Source organism: Panthera pardus, unplaced genomic scaffold, assembly GCF_024362965.1.
Source record: "Panthera pardus isolate Hobbes unplaced genomic scaffold, ASM2436296v1 HiC_scaffold_19, whole genome shotgun sequence".
Taxonomy (NCBI): domain Eukaryota; kingdom Metazoa; phylum Chordata; class Mammalia; order Carnivora; family Felidae; genus Panthera; species Panthera pardus.
The window spans coordinates 21,964,709-21,987,881 of NW_026526754.1; the positions used below are offsets into that span (position 1 = coordinate 21,964,709).

The 23,173-nt window shown below is 47.8% G+C and overlaps 1 protein-coding gene across 1 annotated transcript in view; it reads left to right on the top strand.

Moving 5' to 3' along the window:
- The window catches only part of USP10 (ubiquitin specific peptidase 10), a 69,570-nt gene that overhangs the window by 6,530 nt on the left and 39,867 nt on the right, over positions 1 to 23,173 (top strand). The window lies entirely within an intron of this gene.

Sequence of the window (23,173 nt, forward strand, 5' to 3'; positions counted from 1 at the left end):
CTTTTTGGAGCAAACCTTGTTTTTAAAATTTTTGAAGGCATCTATTCGAGCATAGTAAGTTTTCTTCGTTTTACCTGTTTTAGCCAGGGAACGGAGCAGATACTCTAGACGTTAAAGTATACTGAGAACTGTGGAAATGCTCTAGAGATTTCTGAGTAATAAAATGTCCAAAGACTTTTTTTTTTTTTTTAAAGAAATGGCTTTTTGAAGAATTCAACCCCTTAGTTATAGCAGCCGTGCCATCCAGTTTTTATATGGTGAAAAGAAGTCTGACTCAAATTCAGATTCTTGTCTCTTGGTCCCCTCTTCACTAGAGAAGGTTATTGAGAGGATGAAGCTTTCCTTATCTGGAGACAGTGGTCATCAGCCTGAGTGAATAGTGGGGGCGCCGGTAATTAACTTGGATTTTCCTGCCTTCTCCAGAAATCGGGTTTTCTCCTCCTCCCCCCTTGTTTTATAATCAACGTGCTACAATGGCAGAAGATGAAGCACCGTCCCCTTGCCCACCTCGGGTCCCTCTCCCCGGAGACGACGGCATTCCACCACTTCTGACTCTAATAAAACGCGAGATCAGGTCTTCCAAGGGTAGCCTTCTGCTTCAGTTGGAATTAATTTGTAGGCTATCAGACACTTTTATTCAGAACCACATATAAAGGACTTTGTATCTTTTGTGATTGTTCAAAGCAAAATTTTTGGCGCCTGGGCATTAGGAACGTAGAGCCGGAAAGCGAGTTGCTGTGCTTTAGAAGTTCACGGAGTGGGAGGGGGGAGAGAAACAGGCTCATTGGCGAACCCTGATTTGCGGTGGTAGTTCCTGCAACAGAAGCGTGAAGAACATTGCCAAGAACTTCCGTTCGTTCACTCAGCAAGTAGTAATTGAGTGGCTACTGTGTACCAGGCACTGAGGATGGGGTGATGGGCAAAAGCGGGCATTGTCCCTCCTACCAGGGAGCTTACTGTCTGGTGAGGGAGACGGTCGCTGGTCAGATAATCACAGCAATGGCTGTGTCGTTCCAGACTGCGAAGTGTGTCCCGGAGGAAGGGAGCGCAGTGTGTTGTTGTGGCCCGGGAGGGTCGGGGAAGAGTTTCCCTGGAAGGGGTGCCTCAGCTGAGATGCACAGCTGGGGACCGTGCAAGCTGCGGGTGTACCGGCCCCGTGGCTGGAGCGAGTCGAGGGCAGTTAAGAGGACTCGGAGAAAGCCCACGTAGGTGTAGAGCTCCGTGCCGGAGAGGAGAGGCCTCCAGGGGTCTGCCCAACCTTGTAGGGTGTCCTGAATGTTAACGTCTTGACGCTGAGAAAAATGTGGAAGGAGGGGGCCGTGCGGCGTTTGGCCGTGGAAGCACGTGATCGAGTTGCCTCGCGGGCTCACGCTGTGACCGCCCTGTGCGGGGTAGACGCGTCGTAACGAGATCACGGGGGCCACGAGGTGAGGCCGGAGGGATCTTGGATTCTTGTTCAGGGAGAGTGCAGGGTAGAGCAGTGGCGTGATTCAGAAGGTATTTAGGTGTAAGGTGGATTGAACAGGAAGAGAGCGAGGCTGAGCGTCAGGGGAGGCTGGGAGGATGTCTCTTCGGAAAAGGTGACATTTGGGCAGAGGAGCACGAGGACAAGGGCATCTGGGAGGCGGCGGGCGGAGGAGCAGAGCCCCAAAACCTGAGGCACGTGTGGGGACCCGGAAGAGGTTTGTGGCTGCGGTGCTGTGTGGGGGGAACGGGCGGGGCCGGAGTCAGAGGCGAGGTGAGGGACCCTGAGAGAGGCCGAGCCACGGACACCGTGGGTCTTGTGAGCAGGTGCGGGTCTGTGAGAACCCACGGGATTTCGGAACAAAACCGCGGGTTTTAGTAAGTGGTGGCACCGCTCTGTGCCAGCCTTGCCCGTGGCGACCGCCTCGGGGGGCCAGGTGTTTGACTCCCCGGCTGTCAGAGGTGTCCCTCTTCCGGCTGTCGCCCAGATCCGGGAGTGTACTCTGTGCTCACGTCAGCACCCCGAGCATCTTGACCCCCAGAACTTGGAGGGGGAAAAGCAGGGCATTCTTCTGGGGACATCTGAGGCGGATTAATGCAAGGCGAAGAGCTTTTGGGTGTCCTCAGTGATGATTGGATGGAGTGTTAGGAAGGCCATGTGGGGACATTATTCCCTTTAGTTTTGGGAGGGCACCTTTAAAAACAAACATTTGTTTCTTCATTATGGTCTTAGGAAATAAAATGTAAGAAGAACATGTCCCTCACGATATCCCATGACCCGGAGGTGACTTCTGAGGTTAATACTTTGAAATGCTTTTCTTCAGTCCTTTTTTTTTTTTTTTAATGTTTTTATTCTTGAGAAGGAGCGTGCGCGTGCGAGTGGGGAGGGGCAGAGAAAGGACAGAGGATCCCAAGGTGGCTCCGTGCTGACAGCAGCGAGTCTGACACTCACCGACTGTGAGGTCATGACCGGAGCTGAAGTTGGACACTCAACCGACTGAGCTGCCCAGGTGCCCCTCTTCAGTCTTTTTTATAGGAGATTTTAGAAATTTGGAATCATTTTATATGATAGTATTTTTTTCTTTCGTGTTAACATTTACTTATATTTGAGAGAGAGAGAGACAGAGTGTGGGCAAAGGAGGGGCAGAGACAGGGAGTCACAGAATCCGAAGCAGGCTCCAGGCTCCAGGCTCCGGGCTCCGGGCTCCGAGCTGTCAGCACAGAGCCGGACGCGGGGCACAAACTCACGAACCCCGAGATAATGACCCGAGCAGAAGTCAGATGCCTAACTGAGCCACCCAGGCGCCCCTATAGGATAGTATTTCTTAGGTTGGGACCCTTGGTCCTAGTCTTCTGTCAGAATCGCCTGATGGCCATCCAGACGTACTTGCTGGGGCTCCTTGTGGGCAGGCCTCTAAATCTGGGTGTAGGACAGCTCCCCCCAGGGTATCGCAGCAGCTCGGCTCAGGTTTCAGAGCCTCCACGTGGCTTTGTTTCCAGTTTGTTTCACGTAACCCATCGAGCACGTTGCCATGAATAGGATTAGCTAAATCATATTTTGGATAAAATAATTTATCCAGTCTAGGTTGAGTGTGAACAACAACCAAAATACATGTATGTACCACTGTGAGAGGTGATAAGATCTAATTTTAGCACTGAGTAGAATGGATTGTGGGGACAGAAGCAGCACGAGACGCCTGAAAATTTTGCCACTTTGAAGATCTGTCCCATTGGGTCTTCAGAATGAGATTCCTGATTCGTTCCTTTCCAGCATTTATCCAGCTCTTGCTGTGTGCCAGGACCTGGATGGGGTGTGTTAGTTGCAAAACACAGTTACAGAGAAGTAATCTGAGTACAAATACACTCTCCAAAGCCATAGAGGCACACCGCTGCTGACCCCTGTGCTCTGCATCGTGGATGGGATGTAGGGGACGGGGTGGAAGCGGCCCAGACTCCACCACGGCTCATTTTAGCCGTGACCATCTGATGTCCCAGTGAATTGGGATGAACTTTCTCATTTGTTCTCAGGTCTGGTCGTAGTCAAATTTTGTCTGAGGCTGTGTGTACAGCATTAAGCCAGTCTGCCATCAGAAATTCTTGCCATCCTTTTTGCTGCCGGTCATGGATTTGTCCGTAGAGGAAATTCTTGCCTCCATTTTTCCACAGACGTGCGAGCATAATTACTGCTCCTTCCCTCTCCTTATCGAACTCCTGCCTTTTACGTGCCACGGCTATGTGTTATGAGTTGAGGGTCAGGAACGTACATTTACTTTTCTGGGACTAGACGTAAATGAGAAGGAGATAAGAGGTAGGAGATAGCTTTTATATTTATATACACACGCACACACACCTATATATGTATATATATGTGTATATATGTATATGTATACATATATGTATATATGTGTGTGTGTGTGTGTGTGTGTGTGTGTGTGTGTGTGTGTATAATTGGCAGTAGTCTCTGCAGTAGTTTTGGCTGGAAGCTTAGCTGACTCCACACGGTGACACTGTAGCAATATCGTAGCATTGACTAGTTTTGGAAACAATTACCACAGCTGAGTTTGGAGTTTGCCTCTTAGCCTCTGGCACAAGTTGAACAGATGGACTTCTTTTCTTTTTAAGGTGGACAGACAGAAAGTAAAGTACACTATCATTTTGTTTCTTGGACGTTGATTTCTTTTTGGGTGGGAACGTAGGGTTGAGTTAGCTTCGTCAGTCCTTCAGTTTCCTATGAAAAAGGAAAGGGCTGCCTTGCATGCAGTGTGCCTGGTGAGCTTTGAGGCCCCGTGGACTTTGGTTCTGTAGATGCCCTGTCTTTCCCCCGAGGGTCAGTCAGCTGTTCGTGGAGGCCTGTAGCCTTCCGGGCCCCGTGTGGGCCCCGTGCCCAGACGGGGCCCTGCCTGGCAGAGGAGAACAGCACAGGTCGGTTGTCTAACTCGAGCTCTCTCAGGTGCTCTGAAGTAAGAGTAAGGATCCCGGGGGTGACCTGGTGGCACAGGAAGGCCTTTTTGAGGTCTGGTTCTCCTCCAGCACCTCCACTGCCAGTACGGGGTCTTGCCTTTGCGGTGTGTGCAGTGGGTAAGTTACTTGACAGAGGGGCCACTTGGAGGAAATGACCGGTACATTCAGTACATTCAAGACTGCGTATGGGTTTGTTGTGGGGTCTCTCGTTCTGGGCATGAAGATTAGCACTGCAGCGTGCAGAACGGCGAGGGACAAATTCGTCCTTGGTGGAAATACCTTTTAGTGCCAGTCCTGAATAGAAGGATGGGCTGCTCATGAAGTGTTCTGATCGGTTGTAATTTTTGCATTAAGAATGAGTGGGCGGGGTGCCTGGCTGGCTCCATCAGTGAACACGTGACTCTTGGTCTTGGGGTGTGAGTTCAAGCCCCTCGTTGGGTGTAGACTTTGCTTAAAAAAAAAAAAAATATGCACAGGCGACCTGAGCTTCTTTTAAGGGTCTTCATGGCTTTCTTTATCTCTGTTGTGTAGTTCCTTGAATCCAGGCGACTGATCTGTATATCAGATCATAAGGTATTTTGTTTAATTCTCTGGGTTGTTTCTCAGTAAATGTAGTCCTGAGATAGATCAAAAGGCGGTTACTGATGCAAATACAGTGCTTTTGGCACAGCTTTCCCATGCCCTGTTCGTAGGCCGTGGCAGTGATCCTCTGATCCCGTCAGAGCCAGTGCCGTTAACTCTCCCAATTCGAGAGCCACAGAGCCAACAGCTTCCCAGGTGGAGAGCCTAACTGTATGTCAGAGCTGAGCATAAGTTTCATGAGGGCAGAGATTTGTTTGTTTTGTTCATTGATACATCTCCAGGGCTTAGAACATGATCAGTGCTCAGTGAGTATATATTGATGTACAAGTTAATGAGAGATGTAGCCCAGTCCATATGTTGAGGAAGTTCACAGTTGCATGTAAGATAGAGGCTAATCAGCTGTTACAATCAAGAGTGTGTAACTCAGCAGGTTTTTCGGGAAAATAGTTGGTAAAGCTGAGACTCTGGAACTGTGTTCTATGATGTGAGAAGTCATCCAGGCCAGAGAAGGCCCCGGATGCGAGAGGCCCAGCATGCACAGCAGCGTGCACGGAGAGAACTGCCGTGCTGGGCTGTGGGGAGCCTTGGCCCGTGAGTCTGGGAAGGTAGATGAGTGCCAGGCGCTGAGCTCTTATGTGCTCTGCTGGGGCTTTTTGTCCTGAACGGTTGTGATAGGCTGCTCCTGGGGACCAAAATCAGATTCCCATTTTGGAGAAAGTGCCGTGGTGGCCACATGTGGTTTGGAGGCTGAGCCTGGAGGCAGGAAGGGGCAGTTGGGTGCTCCCATGACCAGCTGAGCAGCACAAAAGGCCCTGGGGGCCGAATAAGGCTTTGGGTGACCAGTTGAAATGGGATGCAGAGGGAACCAGGCAGCTTTGTTGCAACATATGTAATAATAATAATGCACTTTCTTCTTTAATGAAATAGGATTATACTATATGTTGTTGAGTGAAGGTTTTTTTTTTCTCCCCCACTTGTGAGTATTGTCCATTATTAAACTTTTTCCTCAATGTTATTTTTAAGTACTGTGGTGTATTCACAAATTATATTTTACACATACTAAAAACAGTGATGGACATTTTTTGGATACATTTTTTAGCTGTGTCTGGTTGTGAATTACCTTATTTCCCAGAACTAATTAAAGCATTAAAGTAAACTGAAAGATACATTTAATTCATTGGTTATTTGGGGGGTAGAGGAGAAGATATATTTTGCTAAGTAATATTAAGTAATTAGTGGGAATTTAAAACATGAAGGGCTTTTTTTTCAAAATTTTATTTTTAAGTGATCTCTACACCCAACATGGGGCTCAAACTCACGACCCTGAGATCAAGAATGTCATGCTGTAGTGACTGCGCCAGCCAGGTGCCCTGAAAATAAGAAGTTTTTTATTATATTTTTATTTTTATGAGAGAGAGAGACAGAGAACACGTGTGTGCGAGCAGGGGGAGAGGGGCAGAGGGAGAGAGAGAGAGAATCCCAAGCAGCCTTCGCACTCTGCGTGGAGCCCAGTGTGGGGCTCTATTCCATGATCACAACCTGAGCTGAAATCCGGAGTTGGACACTCTGTTGACCGAACCACCTGGGCGCCCCAAACGTGAAGTTTTTTCATGTTTGGATTTTTAAACTTTGTACCAGTTTGATCAGAAGCCAGGTCTATGTGTGAACTACTTGGGAAAGATTGAGAAAGATCTTTTCATAAAGTATTTGTCAATCAGCTGATTAATGTTTGGTGAAGGCCAACTATCTTAGCTGTTGCTACAGATGTTCAGGAAGATAACTGGCGTTCTTACCCTGTGTAGGTAGTGGGTGACTAAGCCTGTAACCGAGGTGTGGGAAACTGCCAGGCACGTCCTGAGCCGTGTACTTACGTGCTCAGTGCTTGGGAGGTGCACGTGCGAGGCTCTGAAGCAGTAATTCAGAGGGTGAGGGAAGGGAGGGATGAACAGCCTTGACAGTGAAATAGGATTTTGGCAAATGGGGAGGCAGGCGGAGGGCATCCTGTGGGCAGACAGTAGGGCCTGCGTTTCTGAGCAAGCTGATTTTGGCTTTTGGAGTGACCTTACTTTCTCTGAGTCCCTTGGTTGCTGCCACTGAACTTGGAACAAGCCTTTTTATGTCCTTTATTGTGCGCTTCATTCCTGTCTTAGGTAGGATGCTTTTGAGAACAAGTCAAAGAAAGGCCAGTTCTAATTGGCTTACAGCATAAACTAGAGATTTATTGGCTCATGGAACCAGAAATCCCAGAGGTAGGTCACGCTTCAAGGTTGGTTGATTAATCAATTCAGTGATATCTTTGAGGACCTGGTTTCTTTTCACTTCTGTTGTGTCAGCATTTTCCTAAGACTAGTTTTCCTCCGAATGAGAAAATAGTCACAGCGGTTGTAGGCTTCCTGTGTATGTCCAGCCTATTCCACATCAACCAGAACACGAGAGTGGACGTGTGATCCAGAATTCTTGGCTGTGTCTTGGGGTTTGTGCCTTCTGGGTCACCCTTGAACCGGGTGCTGTGGGCAGGGAGGGTGGGTGGCATGCCAGGTCGGGCCTCCCATCTAGAGCTGGGAGTGGGTGTGTATCAGCCTTCTGGACTGGGTGACCACTAAGCGGCAGGGGAGGAGGACAATGGACATTTGGAGGATGGCTGCAGAGTCCGTTACAGTCCCATCCGGGAGCACCACTCCTTCCTCCTCTCCTGTTCCAGGTCTGTCACTTCCTCCGTGTGTGCATTCTTCAGGGAGTGGACTGTGTTCTCGGGGGTCTACTCCCCCCAAATAACAGTTCGAAATCCCTGTCTTTAAGAAAGAATGTAATGATAAAGTGACATCTGTGTATCAATTATTTTTAATGTTCACTTTCGAGAGAGAGACAGAGTACAAGTGGGGGAGGGGCAGAGAGAGAGGGAGACACAGAATCGGAAACAGGCTCCAGGCTCCGAGCTGGAAGCACAGAGCCCGATGCGGGGCTCGAACCCACGAACCGTGAGATCATGCCCTGAGCCGAAGTCAGATGCTCGACCGACTGAGCCCCCCAGGTGCCCCATAATCTTATTATTGAGGTGCGGTGTATGTTCAGAAAGGTGCTACTCCTGCCTTTGATTCATGGAGATCCTGTTCTCTGGGTCTCAGTCGTGGGATGTCGATAGGGGTCAGTTAATCAGAATACTTCTTTCTCTTCATGTAGTTGCCCTTGTTCTTGCCAGATAAAGCTTTCTGAACATTTTGATACTTTGTTGAGTTGTCCCAGAAATTTGGGATGGAAAGGTACATAATTTAAGATAATCTTCAAGGTTTCTCTTCTGGGAGGTTGGCAGAACCATGAAGTCTGCCGTTGGCGTTCATGTAGGAGCTGGTTTTGAGAAAATAACGGGCCTTTGGCATTGAAGGCGAAACCAGAGCTTGGAAGTAGAAACCAGAGCTTGAAAGAAGGGCCGGCAGCCCGGGAAGTGGGCCTGGAGCTTGACCGAGCGGCCGGGAGAGGATGGGAGTCGGGGCCTCACCAGCACGGTTCGAGGCGGGGAACAGAGCTGCCTGCGGGACGGGGACAGGCGTGGATAGGCCGGGGGTGGGGAGGAGGGGTGGCCGGAGCCGAGTCCGGACCTGCAGGGGGCGGGAGCCACCCGCGGAAAGAGTGTGTGTGTGAGAGAGAGCCCACAGTGTTGACACATCGGGTGCGTGATGGAGAGACAGACTAGCTGGAGGGTGTGAAAGGGTGCTGGATGGGAGGTCGTTTCTGAAAAAGCAGAGTGTTGGAGGTGAGTGTTAGATTTCAGTTAAGAGCAAATGGGAAATGAGCTCAGTTATAAAAGAATGGTCTTTGTGGAAAAGACGGGTCGAAAAGTTACCTGGGAATGGAATTTTTTTATCAAATTGTTTCCAGTTTACTTGCATGACAGTTTCTCTTCTGATTGACATTTAGCTTCGTGGTTTGCCGGTAAGTTGTTAGTGATCAGTAAACCCTTGAAAGCACTAAGAGTTCCCGTTTTAAAAACAGATGCCCTGCGTGTTGTTGGTCAAGCAGAGGGTCCTTTCACAAAGTGATCACTTCAGCTGGTTTCCTGGTTGCTTCTGTCTGGTTTGGGGGCATAACTGAGTGGCGAGGTAGCTGTGCTCGCCTGGCCTTCCCTCGTGCTGTCTTAGTTTCCCGACTCCTCGGCTGCCTGGAGTGGCCGTGGGAGCGCCCTCCACGCCGGTCCAGAACCCTAACTGCACGTCACGAGGACACAAAGCGTTTATTTAGCATGTTGAGTGAAGCCTGGGCTCCCTGCTTGCCCCCACTGAACCCTGGAGTTTTGCAGGGAAGGCCCGAGGGTCCTCAGACGATTCTAGGGGTAGCTTGGGGCTGAGAACCACTTCCGCAGGCCTTTGTCCTGCACAGCTGACCCCGCTCCCCTGCCAGGTGAGCCCCACCAGTGGTTGGTGTTCCGCACGGAAAACAGCATTGTGAGCCAGTTGGGTGAAATACTTTTCCAGGAGATTCAAGTTTCGAGCTGCACATCTTTACTATAGGGCAGACTTCGCGAAGTCTCAGGTTTTGTTTTTTTCTAATAAAAGATTTTTAATCATAACAGCCAACTTACAAACGTAATTCAGGAATGGAGCGCAATCTGTTATTTTGGCTGGTAAAGGAAGCTGTTTCTGCATAGTTGCGGTCTTTGTTTTCGGCAGATCATTAGGTGAAAGTGAAGCCGAAAAAGCGAGCAGCGGACTGCTTCCTCAGGGGGCTCGGCCCGGCCTTAGCTGTCAGCACCCGGTTTTGCTTTCTCTTGTTTTCAGCAGATCGTAATTTTGCAGCTTTTACTGCTTGGACCGACTCTTCTAAGTAACTTTGGTTTTCATTAACAAGCAGAGCGACTCCTGAAGGGGAGCGTTCTCAACTTGCTCCCTGTGGGTGTGTGGGCTGCGGGGTGTAAGTTGGGCAGCTCTGGATCTTGCAAGGTATTTAGGAAACCATTGGCAGTGGGCAGCAGATTAGAAGAAAATTGTTTATGTAGTCACACTGCTTTTTTCCAAATGTGTTTTGACTTAAAGTTCTGGTTTAGTGATGCACGCTCCTTTTTGGCAGGTGGCCTTCGGTAGCTGAGCCTCTGTTGGTTTGGTTCCAGCATGTTCCATTAAGTGAAAAACCCTGTAGAACAGATGCGTGTGCAAGTTTCTGCCCGTGTAGCACTCTGTTTAATGAAACACCCGAGGTCTGATTCAGTGTTACTGGCAGCAACTGCCTGTGTGTGGCGTGGGGTTTGAGTAGGCGGTTGGGGGATCTAGGCAGTTAGAAAGGCCGTGCCGGGCTGGAACAGTCTCTGGTCTAGTGCTTGGGCAACTCCGGGAGTGGGCACCCTTATGGCGACACCAGGCAGCAGGTTACAGGTGTCATGCCCAGGATCGTAGGTGGTGCTGGGCACTACTGGTAAGAGTCTTGGGACCCAGGAACACGAAATCTTAAAGCACATCTCAGCGTGTGGATGTTAGCAGAGTATTTAAGAATCTGCTTAATGTAAGTGAAGGATTACTACTGTGGTCCTTGGTCTTCAAGAGCTGCTTTTACTTATTTGATTCTGGTTTAGTGTTTTAAAAGTTTATTTTGAGAGAGAGAGGGAAAGAGAGAGCACGCGCGAGCAAGAGGTGGGGGCAGAGAGAGAGAATCCCAAGCAGGGTAGAGCCCAGTGCAGGGCTTGAACTCACGAACTGTGAGACCGTGACCCGAGCCGAAATCAGGAGTCAGACGCTCAAGCGACTGAGCCCCCCCAGGCGCTCCAAGAGTTGCTTCTGCAGTGCAGCTGCCTCATCCACCTCATTTGTAGACGGGCGTTGGTTAATTCTGCACCAATTTTAAAACATGAACCATTTTGGGGTGTAATTTCATAGAATACATGTACCGATTTTAAATTTTCAGATTGAGGTCTGACACGTCTATGCCAGGGTAACTGTTACCACAGTCCATCTGTTGTCCAAAAAGTTCCCTCATGCCCCTTTGCCATGAGTCTCTGCCCCACAGTGGGTGACTGCTGATGTGCTTTCTGTCACTCTGGGCATATCCCCTTTTGTAGGATTTTGTTCCTGTGGAATTACACGGAGTGTGCTCCTCTCTCTGGCTTCTTTCGTTCTACACAGCACTTTCAGATTCATCCGTACTGTGGGTAAGAGTCCGCTCCTTTTCAGTGCTGAGTAGTATTTCATTATGGAAGTAACACAGTTCCTCTCTTTACCTCCTTTTTTTTTAACGTAATTATTTATTTATTTTGAGAGAGTGAGCGAGCAGGGGAAGGGCAGAGAGAGGGGGAGAGAAAGAACCCCCAGCAGGCTCGCCGCTCAGCTCAGGGTGGAGCCCAATGTGGGGCTCCATCCCACGACCCTGGGATCATGACCTGAGCTGAGATCAAGAGTCGGACGCTTAACCGACTGAGCCCCGCAGGCACCCCTCTCTCTTCACCTCTTGGTGCACGGTTTTGTTCCAGTGTTTGTTAGGAACGAAGCTAGGGTATGCGCTTATGTGCAAGTCTTTGGTGGACGTAGATTTTCACTTTTGTGAGTAAAATACCTAGAAGTGGAATTGTTGGGTCATGTGGTCAGCGGTGTGTTTTGTTTTATAGAAAACGGCCAGCCTCTCCAAAGTAGCTGTGTCATTTTCTGTCTCCACCAGCAACCGTGAGGATCCCCCTTCTTCCGGAGCCTCACCAGCACTTGGTATTCTCAGTTGTGTTAACTTTCTCGTGCATCCGTTTAAAAGGAAAGAATTTTTTATGCACAAGAACATGAGTCGTATTTATGACAGAGAAGTGGGTCTGACTGCAAATAGGTGGTTCTTAGTAAAATATGTTTAAAACAAAAAAAGTTTAAGCCAAAAATAGAGGGGGACAGTAAAGACTAGGAGAGTGCCCTCTCCACACTGGACACAGGTGACTTTCTTGGTAGGCAAGGATAGTAGGGGGGTGGTAGGGAATGAAAATGGATTTTTAAAAGGTTGACCTGCCCCCATACTTTCTAATCACACTCATGGTTTTTTCTACCCCCCTTTTTCCCTTCTAGATTTACAATGTGAAAGTCGATTTTTCTTTAGTTTGGGAGACCATGTGGTAATTGTGAATGATTTTCCTCTAGGCCAAAACAAGTACGCTCCTAATAAGTTTTCTGTAAAGCTTAATTCAGATTGTCTTGATTATGTTTAACTATATATTTAAAAATGAAAGGTTATATCTTGGTTATATTTAAAGATTATGTTTATTTAGCTTTTAAAGTTTATTTATTTTGAAAGAGAGAGGGCGAGTGAGCTGGCGAGGGGCAGAGATAGAGGGGGAGAGAGAATCCCAAGCAGGCTCCTTGCTGGCAGTGCAGGGCCCAACGTGGGACTTGATCCCACGAACTGTGAGATCATGACCTGAGCTGAAACCAAGAGTCTGCTCAACTGACTAAACCACCTAGGTATCCCTCAAGATTACATTTAAAGTGTGTGTGTGTGTGTGTGTGTTTCTTTTGTATGTGTGTGGGGGGATCCCAAGCAGGCTCTGTGCTGTCAGTGCAGAGCCTGACATGGGGCTTGAACCCAGAAACCATGAGATCATGACCTGAGCTGAAATCGAAAGTTGGATGCTCAACCGCCTGAGTCACCCAGACGCCGCCCCCCTAAAGATTATATTTAAACGTGAAAATTGTGCTTCTGGCTGGAACATCTCTTGTGATCTTAAGAACCGAAGAATAAAAACCAGTCAGAGCAAACGGGGTGATTTGGTGGCACTGACATGTGGGAAGTTTCCTGTTGTTGTGGAGGTTGGAGAGGCTGTCATTCCTTATCCCAAGAACTTATAATTGGGGTGGGAGAGTGGGGATCTCTTCCTCCTCTTCTTGAAATGATTTGTTCAGCAAAGCTTTTTTGAGCACCTACTGTATGCCAAGTACTGCATTGACTGCCGGCAATACGAAGATGAGTTTAACTTGGCTCCTGTTCATTAAAAAAAAAACCTTTATGGGGGCATAATTTATGTGCAGGGAATGTCACCCATTTAAAGTATACATGATGAGTCTCCACAAATGTGCCCACTTAACGTAATCACGTCAACAGTTAAGGTACTTTTCTGCCCTTGCAGTGGCTCCCCAGACCTCCCCTCCCTGCAGCCTGTCCGCACTCACCCTTGGCCCCAGCAGAGGGAGCACTGCTGTTCTGGTGTCTTGTTTGTTGGTGTTTTGCTTGTTTTCCCTTTTCTTCTCTGTTCTCTCTTTTTTGTTCTCTGTTCTCTCTTCCTCCCTGCCTTGTGTCTCCCCACCAACCCTGTTCCTTCCTCCCTAGATTAGCAGCTAGGTGATGGTAATGAGAATGAAAATGGTGGAATCTTGAACTTTTCTACTGGAGCTAAATTCACCCCCTAATAATTTATCAGCTTTTTTCCATGTGATAAAAATTCTAGGTAGAAGTTACTGTATAATGAGGGCTCTTTTATCTTGCTGTTTAGTATTAGTTTAGAGCAAAGTAAGTTAAAATTTAACTGCCATTGTGTAAAGTACCTAATGCAGATATAGGGCTGGGAAGTTGGTACGAAATGGATTTCTGTTAGATGAATCATATTTTCTAATTTTGGAAATAGATTTGGTGGGAACAAGTTTTAGCTCAGAATCTCCATGAAAGCTCTGAAGGAATACGCGGCCAGCCCGTCACAGATCCTGCGTTGGAAGGTGCAGGGTGATCTTCTGATGGACTTTAGTAGTCACGTGAAACACACAAACCATGTGAAACTGACACGATATTGCAGCATTTGGATGCTAGTATCCTAGGAAGAGGGCACCGCCCATGGGAGTGGCTTTGTAACAGTTTGTCCTTTTGTCCCCTTCTCGGGATCCCTCGGCCCCAAGAAGGTAAAGCAGGGTTCTGCTGCAGCCCAGTGCTTTGGGCAGCAAGCCCTTCTCTGCCTCCCTCTTTGTCTGCTTTTGCCCTCCGTAGCTCTCAGTGCAGCTTGCAGTTCACTTGTGCTGTGACAGAACTGTAAATGTGGTGCTGTCCTGAACCCTGTGTCTGTCTTACTCAGTTTATTCTGATCTGACACAGCTCTGTGTAGGTAGTTGGTCCTCAGTGCATATGGTTAAGTCAACGAAATTCCCGTTGTGCCTCGACGGCCCGAACAGTGTCCTCTCTGCTCACCACTTTGTAGAGTTGAAAGTGTGCTGTGACTGTTCAGTAGCCGTCACTGAGCTTCCGTCACCTAGCAGGCCTGATCAGTATAGTTTAGTGAAGAAATTAGAGTCTTTTAGGCAGGCACTGACGTTCTTTTTTACTTTGTTCAGATCTAATTCACATCCCATAGAATTCACCCATTTCAGTACGAGTACATTTCAGTGGTTTTTGGTGTGTGCCTGGAGTTGTGCAACCATCAGCACAGTCCATGTCAGAGCATTTCACCAGAAAGAAACCCCGGATCCATTAGCAGCGACTTCTCATTTCCCGTTCCCCTGAACCCTTGGCAGTCACAGTCTGCTTTCTGTCTCTAGAGATTGGCCTCTTCTAGACATTTCACAGGAGTGGAATCATACAGCACGTGGCCCTTCGTGCCTGACTTTTACTCAGCATGGTTTTCAGGGTTCATCCATGTGGTCGCAATGATTAGCCTGGGGACATTTCCACACCCCTGCTGCTTTGTCCTTGTTCCATCCAGGGGATGCCTTTGGAGCTGGCAGAACGCTACCAGTTGCCCAGTCCGGCACCCCCTCACGTCCACTAGAGAGGACATTCAGACTTCGTCACTCTCGAAACGAACGAGTTTGTTAGTCCTTCGTCTTTCCTCCTCTCTCCCAAATTCAGCCTTGCTGGGTTGGATGCTGAGGGAGGAGAAGACGTCGTGTCTCTCAGCCTCTTGGTAGCCGTGCCTGGTTCTGTCCTCTCACCCGGCGAGGCTTGGCTTGATGCCCGTCGGCTGGCGGTGGTTCTGGGAGCTGGCTCGCCGGTGTCTCACTGCCTTGGGAAACCGAGTACCGTGCACACGCGGCACGGTGCTCATCGATCGCTGCCTCGTAGCTTTATTTTTTCTCTCAGAGCCTGATCTTCTATTTCCGCGCGTCCTTCTGAAGGCAGAACGTTGCTTTGGTGGCACCCTCTGTTTGTATTCGTGCTTTTAGAGATGAGATTTTGAAAGTGGGACTGAAGGCGCAGCACGCGGTGCTCCAGCGCCCCCTAGCGCCGCGCTGGGGTGGGAGTCCCCGTGCCTCCGGTGTGTGGCTTCCCGCGGTCTGTGCAGGACGCGGACGCGGTGCAGGTGACGGCCAGCGTCTTTCCTTCTCACTTTCCTGGGGTGACATCGCGTCTTTGTTTTTTCCTTTAGTGTGAACGTGGTGTTTCCAGGTTTGCCTAGCCCCTTCTTCAGGGTTCACAGAGCCAGGCCCTCCCTGCAAGGGCCAGATCGGGTCTCCAGAAGGTGAAACCCAGAGCAGCCGTGCCCAGGGGCTGTGCTTCAGCCAGGGGGCGGGTCTCCGTCCTGTGTTGTGGGTTTGCCCTGTTTTCCGGAAGCACTTCCTACGTCTTTGTTGTTGTTGTTGTTGTTGTTATCATGTCCTTTCTAGAAAGGATCAGAAAATAATCAAACATGTGAACAGTGGGAGTTCTGAAAGCCTGAGCTGGAATTAGTTGGAAATGAGGAGAAGTCAGCTGCGTCCCCGGTGGTGGGCGAGAGCCTCTGCACCTTACAGGCTTGCTTCCTGGAGAAGGGGCTTGGGGAGCCCAGAAGCCCGTGGGGCATGCCCCTGACCGCGGGCCTTTCCCCTGGGCATCAGGGCAGCTGGGAAGGGAGCCTTCGATGGTTGCTTTCCTGTTCCTTCTCGTGACTCCATTATTCATCCACCTCGGGTGGGGGTTGCTGAAAACCTAGAGGGAGTTTCCAGCTTTGCTTTACAGTGTCTGCCACAGCTGTTGAGAGAGTAAAATTATTAACGGCAATATAAACATTTCTGTAGTGCAGGTGGGCCAACAGAGGGCCTTCAGGCACCTTCTTTTGTTCTGTCCTCACTGAACCCATTGACTGAGCATCTGTCTGTGCTGGGCCCCGTGCCCGGCTCTGGAAATGCAAGAAAGAATGCACTTGCTCCTACTGTTTCTTCTTCATGCAGACTCAATTGTCCTGTTGTATCTTTTTCTGCTCTTTCTTACAGGACACAACTAATTCATGCGGTCAGTGGCTTTTTCTTCCCCACTAAATTATAAATCCTATGAAATCAGGCAGAGTCATATTTCTTTTTTATAATTTTTTTTAATCTGTATTTTTGAGAGAGAGAAAGAGACAGAGAGAGACAGAGTGTGAGCCGGGGAGGAATAGAGGGAGAGGGAGACACAGAATCCGAAGCAGGCTCCAGGCTCTGAGCTGTCAGCACAGAGCCCGATGTGGGGCTCGAACTCATGAACCGCAAGTTCATGACCTCAGCCGAAGTCGGATGCTCAACTGCCTAAACCACCCAGGAGCTCCATATTTACCTTTTTTTTTTTTAACCCAGGCTCCTACAATATTTTTTCCCTAAAAAGACTTTAGAATGTATTTATTAATACTTCTCCAGAGGAAGGAGAATGTTTCATACTCACATAAAGAGAGGGGTTAAAGGTTGGTCTCACAAATGAGTGTTTTCAGCTTTGACTTTTAAATTAAATCTCTTTATTTGGGAATAATTTCAAATTTACAGAAGTTGCAAAAATAAGAACGGTACAAAGAACCCCCATTTTACTCCTTTACCCAGATCGACCCTTTGGGGGCGCCTGCGTGGCTCATCACTTGAGCATTAACCCTTGATTTCGACTCAGGTCATGATCCCAGGGTCATGGGATTGAGCCCTATGCGGAGCCTGCTTAACATTCTGTCTCTCTCTGCCATTCCCCCCCCCCCCCCCCCCGCCGTCTCTGTCTTTCTCTCTCTCGCTTAAAAAAAAAAATAAAAGCTTTAACCCCCTTTGCATAGTCATTTATGCGTGTGCCTGAGTTCTCTCTCCACAGACATATTCCCAAACTCACTCTCTTAACATGTGCGTGTGCAGATACCCATTTTGTCATCCCCCCTCTGAGATTTGAGAGATTACACACGCCATGATCGTTTACCTTGCATATGCTTGAAGGTATTTCCTAAGAATGGGCATATTCTCTTACATAACCACAGCTGGACAGTTCCCGCGTTCATAAATTCACATTGAGACAATACTTTTTATAACCTGCCGTCCGTATTCTAATTTTGTCAGTTGACCTAAGAATCTCCTTTAGAGCGTCTCCCGTCCGGGCCAGGATCCAGTCTGGGGCCGGGTGTTGCCTTTAGTTGGCGGGTGTCTGTAGCTTCTGTAATCTGGAGCTTTTCTACAGCCTTCATCACACTGAATCTTTGAAGAACACAGTCCCGCCCCTCTATTTTGGTCACGTTCTTCATTTTGCCAAACACCTGCGATATTTTGTGATGGAAAATTAAGAAGGCTTTTGGAGAAGGAGGTGGTAGAACCTGAACACTTAATGGCAGTTTGGTTCTCCTCCTCAGTGTCCCAACACTGTTGCCTGAGCCCTTAGGTATAATTTTAGTTCAATAATTTTGTCAGTAAAATGCAGGGCCGTGTGATTTATGTCCACTCACCGGGGTTTGAATAAATACTTGGCCTTTGCGTTTGTAGTTTTTTTATCAGGACATTAAAAAATTACCTTTCTTGCTCCTAATAAATTTATTGAAGCTAAATTTTATTTTATAAGCAACACTCTTATTTGCCTTTTTGGAACAATGTGGATAATAAAATGCTTATTCGTGGTAATGCTTCCTGTAGTCAGTTTTGGATGATACAGTTGATTTTGTTAAACCCTGAAATGATGTCACAGCCTCAGAGTTTATGTGGGGTATTTTCTTACATCAGTCCAAATGATTGTTTGCGTGGTTCCCAAAGAGGGTTCCCAAAGAGGCGGTAGTTAGTTATTTTGCCTAGAAAGGAGTTGTCCTTTTTCTTGCATGCACCGTGAAGGTGGGAAATTGCCTTTATTAAGCCTTCCCTTGCCTGACACCTCAGGGGCTTGACCTTGGCCGCCCTGTGAGAGTGAATCCCCCAACTCTCAGGCCTTCCTACATCTGCGGCTACTTCCTTATATTTGGATTTCTGGTTAAATATAAGCAGTGTGTGTACAGACACATAGGAAGAAGACTCAGGCGGTTTATCTGCCGTGAACATATGGGGAATACTCATTCTGTAGGAAATGGAAATCCTAACCAGACTCCTCGGGGTGGTGAGCACCTTGTAGAAACGCTCACTCTTCTTGGTGCCAGCCTCTTAGCAATCCCTCCGTCATCTCAGCCGCAGAATTGAAACGACTGTTTCTTGTATTAGTGGGGTGTAACTGCTCGTGTTCGGAAACTCACGCGTTTGAAAGATTGAAGATCGGTCTGGTCTGATTGTGGCAAGAGGAGTGAGTGGACCGAGTTGTTTTCGGCTACACGTGTGCCAGTGTTGAGGGAATCACGTTGGAGTTGACCACAGCTCCCGCCAGCCGTCCGTTGAGTGGTAGGTGATACTTTGGCGTTGTGTAGTTGATAGTTAGCAGTTGCTTAGGATGGCTTTTTTGGATTAAGCGTTTTCATCAAGTCCTAATCTGTTGTCATTGAGATCTTGAAAGGAGCACAGGTGCAAATTAGGTGCCGGCTTGTAGCTGTTGTGCAGAATGAGTGTCTTTGAATAGCTGTGCAGTGATTTCGGTTGTTTACGTTGACTTTTTGCAAGTAACTTTTTAACGTTTATTTACTTTTGAGACAGAGAGAGACAGAGCACGAACGGGGGAGGGGCAGAGAGAGAGGGAGACACAGAATCCGAAACAGGCTCCAGGCTCCGAGCGGTCAGCTCAGAGCCCGACACGGGGCTCGAACTCACGGACCGCGAGATCGTGACCTGAGCCGAAGTCGGACGCTTAACCGACTGAGCCACCCAGGCGCCCCGCAAGTAATTTTTTAAATAAATTAGGTATTTCTATGGTTCAGAACTAAGAATTCTTGCAAGAGACATGCTAGGAATCTGGTGCCACTGTACTGCCTCCAGCTTTTCTTCCTTTTTGTACCCAAAGAGCGTTTTCTTCATTTAACGGTATCCTGGAGACTCCTCCCCACCTGCACATCAAGCTTTTCCTCATTTTTCCCATTAGTCTTTTGATGAGATTGAAGGCACATATCCTTGGAGAAACTATGGGCATGAAATGGTCATAAAAACGCATTTAAAATCCGTAGGAAAGTTTTTCAGATCATGCTTTAAAAGTAAAGAAAGCAGTAAAAATGGTAAAATTGAAAATGACAGAAGAGAAAAGCTTTCCTTGGCATCTTTCTGAGCGCATTGCCTAGGTTGATGGTGAGGCTTCTTCCAGCCACCGGCTGTGGGGATGTGGTACCTACAGGTGCCACCAGGAATTACGTGCCTGCCCCCCCACCCCTTTTATTGACACGATATTTTGAAATTATCTGGAGATTTAGTTCTCCTACCCCACTACCCGCATCTCTCTTGTGAACACTTTACATTGTATGTGAACGACAATAAGAATGGGTGCTTAGGAAGTGTGACTCAAAGGTTTTTCTTTTTTAAGATTATCTATTGTGAGAGAGAGCGCCCGAGAGGCAGGGTGGGCAGAGAGAGGAATCCCAAGCAAGTTCTGCACTGTCAGCGCAAAGCCCGATGCTGATGCGGGGCTTGATCCCACACACCATGAGATCGTGACTGAGCCAGGCAGGTGCCCCTGTACCGACTGACTCATTTTTAAAAGTAATTCTCTTCATTTTTGTCCTCACATGTCCTGTGAATATTTGTTGTCCATTCCTTGTATGGGGACTGAAGTCGTTAGTGTTGTTTTTTTAAATCTTTTTAAATGTTTTTGAGAGAGAGAGAGAGAGAGAGAGCGAGAGAGAGAGAGAGCACGTGCAAGCACAAGCTGGGGAGGGGCAGAGAGGGAGACACAGAATCCGAAGCAGGCTTCAGGCTCCAGGCTCCCAGCACAGAGCCCGACACGGGGCTTGAACTCACGAATCGCAAGATCATGACCCGAGCTGAAGTCAGACGCTCGACCCACTGAGCCACCCAGGTGCCCCTGAAGTCATTAGTGTTTTAGTGGGTTGTGTGTTTCCTTGGCAATTAGGAGGGTTACTGTTTTTCCAACAGGCTTCCGCTGTGAATATTTCATCACTCCCAAAAGTTCACTTGTGCTTCTTTGTAATCAGTCCTTCCCCAGCCCTTGACACAGCCACTGAGCTGTTTTCTCTCCTTACAGTTTTGCCCTAGAATGTTACAAAAGTGTGATCATACCACATGTGGCTTTTTAAGTCAGACTTCTTTCACTTAGCATGATGCTTTTGAGGGCCATTGAGTAGTGTTTCATTTTATAGACGTATCACACTCGCCTCTTGATGGACATTTGGGTTGTTTCCAGTTTTTAAAAAAAAATTTTTTTTTTAATGTTGATTTATTATTGAGAGACAGAGAGACACAGAGCGTGAGCAGGGGAGGGGTAGAGAGAGGGGGAGACACAGAATCTGAAGCAGGCTCCAGGCTCCGAGCTGTCAGCCCAGAGCCCGATGCGGGGCTCGAACTCACAAACTGCGAGATCATGACCTGAGTCGGTCACTCAACCAACTGAGCCACCCGGGTGCCCCTGGGTTGTTTCCAGTTTTGAATAGGGCTGCTATAAACATCAGCCTACAGGGTTTTTTTTTGTTTTTTGGTTTTTGGGTTTTTTTTGTGGACATAGGTTTGCATTTCTCTTGGGTGACTGAGGAGGCATGGGATTGCTGGGTCTGATGGTAAGTCATTTTGTAAGAAACTGCCTGGCTCTTTTCCAGAGTGGCTGTGCCATTCCGCATTTGTGTCGGCCATGTAGAAAGTCCCAGTCATTCCAAATCCTTGTCAGCATTTGGTATTGTTGGAAATATTTTCTCTTAGTTTGGCTTGTCTTTTCATTCCCTCCTGAGCACATTTTGAGGTTTATTTATATCTAGACTTTACGATCTCTGTCTGTAGTGGGAATACCAGCCAGCGCTGTCATTTCATTACACCCTGCTTCCCCTCCCCACCGTTTCTCCCGCTTCCTTTTCACTGAAAGATACCTTTCCCTTCCATTGCGTGGTATTACACCAGACTGACATTAAGACAGGCTTTTCCTCAGTGTGGGGAATGATAAGAAGGTCTAAGTTCAGAATGAAAGTATCGCAGGTGATTATTTTTCAATTGTTTCGAGACTGCTTATTTTCACCATTAGCATCAACACACAATTTCTTTGTGGATTTTTGCAAGTATATGGAAGTATTGTGTGAAGCTGTTCTTGTTTTTTTTATATATATTTACAGTTTTGGTAGCTGTTGCCAGAGAGCCCTCCAGAAATATTTTCCTGAAAAGTATTGGTGCATTCTTACTAACAGGCTGTGAGAGTTAATTGGCATTTATCTACATTTACAATAAGACTGGGCATTATCCACATCTATAATACGTAGTTACTGGTTACTTTTGATTACATGCTTGTAAATTTCCCTGTAGGTTATTGAGCTCCATTAGAGCAGAGGAGCCCTAACTCTGCTTACCATTTTCTTTTTTTTTCCTTTATTTTAGAGAGTGTGAGAGCACAAGCAGCGGGGAGGGGTGGGGGGAGGGTGGGGGGAGAGAGAGAGACAGAGAGAGAGAATCTCAAGCAGGGCTCCATACTCAGTGTGGAGCCCGGGTAGGGCTCAATCCCACCACCCTGGGATCGTGATCCAAGGCGAAGTCAAGGGTTGGACGCTCAACTGAGCCACCCGGGTGCCCCTCTGCTTACCATTTTTATCCCCAGCAACCGATCGTCGCGCTTGGCAGTTAGTAGGCTCTAAATAATTGTTGATTATGTGAATGAATAATTCAGTGAGTGTTCTCTGTTGTAGAAATCTAGTCGTTCTGATTCTTTTCAGTGACTTATTTTTAGAAGCTTCGGGGAGAATATGAACCGCTAGGTACTTGCCAAACTTGCTTCCATGCAGGTAAACCAGTTGTTTTTTCAGAAAGTCACGTTCCGAATTCTGTGAAGCAGCAGTTCACAAATAGGCTTGTATCTGTTCAATAATATGTTTATCCGGGGGCACCTGGGTGGCTTAGTTGGCGAAGTGTCTCCCTCTTGCTTTCGGCTCAGGTCATGATCTCATTCATGGTTTTGTGAGTTTGGACCCTGGTCGCGCTCTGCGCTGGTAGCTTGGAGCCTGCTTGGGATTCTCTCCCCCTCTGTCCCTGCCCCTCCCCCACTCTCACCGTCTCTGTTTCTCAGGATAAATGAATAAATTTACAATAATAAAAAAATATAAAAAATTAAAAAATACTTTGGGGCACCTGGGTGGCTCATTCAGTTAAGCATCCAACTTCGGCTCAGGTCATGATCTCACAGTTTGTAAGGAGTTCGAGGCCCGTGTTGGGCTCTATGCTGACAGCCCAGAGCCTCCAGCCTGCTCTGGACTCTGTCTCCCTCTGTCTTTGCCCCTCCCCCACTTGTGAGTGCGCATGCTCGCTCGCGCGCGCTCTCTCTCTCTCTCTCTCACAGAAACAATAAATGAATAAACTTTAAAAAACATGTTTATCGGGGGCGCCTGGGTGGCGCGGTCGGTTAAGCGTCCGACTTCAGCCAGGTCACGATCTCGCGGTCCGTGAGTTCGAGCCCCGCGTCAGGCTCTGGGCTGATGGCTCGGAGCCTGGAGCCTGTTTCCGATTCTGTGTCTCCCTCTCTCTCTGCCCCTCCCCCGTTCATGCTCTGTCTCTCTCTGTCCCAAAAATAAATAAACGTTGGAAAAAAAAATTTAAAAAAACAAAAACAAAAAAACATGTTTATCTGTGCATCATATTTAAATGCAACTTCAGGATAAAAAAAATCACATATATGTCTTAAATATCATTCATCAGGATCATTAGCATTTTTCTTGTTTTGGATTTCCCTGTCTTGCCTTTTGAACCACGTTTTCTGCTTTTCATTAGTATGTGCGGCGGAGAGGGCTGAAATGGAGATAGTGACATGAGTCGACAGACAGGTAAACGGAACACCTGGAAGGGTTCGTGATCCCGAAGGTTTTCCTTCAGGATAAGTGTGGTGCGCACACACTTGACCTGTTTCAGAATAGGCTTTATCAATTTCAGAGTGTTCTTTGACAGTTTGCGGAAACGGCTGAGCATTTTCTTGTTTGTGATGGAAAATCACACCTCGGAATCTTTTT